General features: G+C 37.8%; 1 pseudogene; it reads right to left on the bottom strand.

The window, feature by feature from the left end:
* Positions 1 to 428: 428 nt before the first annotated feature.
* On the bottom strand, positions 429 to 1,378 carry LOC119809353 (annotated as a pseudogene).
* Between the last annotated feature and the right edge of the window lie 315 nt (positions 1,379 to 1,693).

Here is a 1,693-nt window from a genome sequence, read left to right on the forward strand (position 1 = left end):
TTGACAAAGAGAAGATGGAATATGAGAGTGACTGTATAGAGATGGGGGAAACAATGTAATTATAGTATTTACATATGAAATTCCCAACATGAATTAAAAATAAACAAAAAAGAATAATGTTTATTATAACTGAGTATGAACTTTAAAATTTTAAAAGTAATGTTTATCAAGCATAAATAATATCATATATAACACGATGGGCTTCCATTATGGGCATATATATTCATGCCATTCTTACAATTGGTTTACATTGTTTATTCTGTGAAACAAGGGAGATAATATGTGCCAAAAAATGAATTTGAAATTTATAATTGTAAACATTATCAAAATGTTCTAGGAAATGTGTAATAATTCTTACAACTAGAATAAAATAAATATCAATTCAAACTATGTATCTGTGGATAACCTTTTCCTTTAATAAATAATCTTCACATTACTTTTGAAACATGAATGTTTTTCTTTGAAGTATTTTCTTCAAGGCAACACTGACATCCTTATTCCTCAGACTGTAGATCAATGGGTTCAGCATGGGAACAACAGTAGTATAAAACACGGATGACACTTTCCCTTGGTCCATTGAATTCACTGATGATGGCTGTAAGTACATGAATGCAACGGAACCAAAATAAATAGCAACAGCAGAGATGTGGGAGCTGCAGGTGCTGAAGGCTTTGGACCTGCCCTCAGTGGATTGAAGGCGGAGGATACTGTCAATAATGAAGATGTAGGAAGTGATAATGGTCAGGATTGGGAGAAAGATGTTCAGTATACCAAAAAGAAGAATCAACAATTCATTTATATAGGTATTAGAACATGCAAGTTTCAAGATGGGAAGAATATCACAGAAATAGTGGTTGATTTCATCTAATTTGCAGAATTGAATCTTTATCAGAAAGCCTATGTGAACTGATGCACTGAGCACACCAAAAATATACACTCCTGAGATCAGGAAACAGCAAATCTGATAGGACATGGTTACACTGTAAAGCAGTGGGTTACAGATGGCCATATAGCGGTCATATGCCATTACAGCTAATGTGTAACACTCTGCGATGCCAAAAATGATAAAGAAATAGAGCTGAGTCATGCATCCACAGTAGGAGATGAGGTTATTTTCTGTCAAAAAGCCCACCAGCATTTTAGGGGTGACAACTGTGGACTGACAGAAGTCAATGAAGGACAGACTGCTGAGGAAATAGTACATGGGGTTGTGCAGGTGGGAACTGAGTACAATCAGTGTGATCATGCCCAGATTCCCTGCTACAGTGACCACATAGATTCCAGAGAAGAGGAGGAAGAGGGGCATCTGGAGTTCTGGTTTCTCTGAGAGCCCAGCCAAGAAGAACTCAGTCACTGTGCAATGGTTTCCTGCTGCCATGTTCTTCATCCAGATCCTGAAGGAGTAAAAGAATTGCTTAAGCCAGGTAGTGGTAGCTCAAGTCTTTGATCCCATTACTAGGGAGGCAGATTTCTGAAAAAAAAATTGGAAAAGAATTGGTGATTGTTGTAATTTAAAAGCCATATGAAAGAGAAAGATGCCATGTGACAGAGCAAACATAGATGGGATTTTTACTGGAGAAAAGGGAACATAAAAAGCAGGAGGGGAAAGCAGGACCAGCCTCTGGGGACAGGAGCAGCAGAAGAGAAGTGAGAGAAGAAAGAAAGAGAGATGGAGAAGGGGGGAGGGACAAAG

Source organism: Arvicola amphibius, chromosome 3 (genome assembly GCF_903992535.2).
Source record: "Arvicola amphibius chromosome 3, mArvAmp1.2, whole genome shotgun sequence".
Taxonomy (NCBI): Eukaryota; Metazoa; Chordata; class Mammalia; order Rodentia; family Cricetidae; genus Arvicola; species Arvicola amphibius.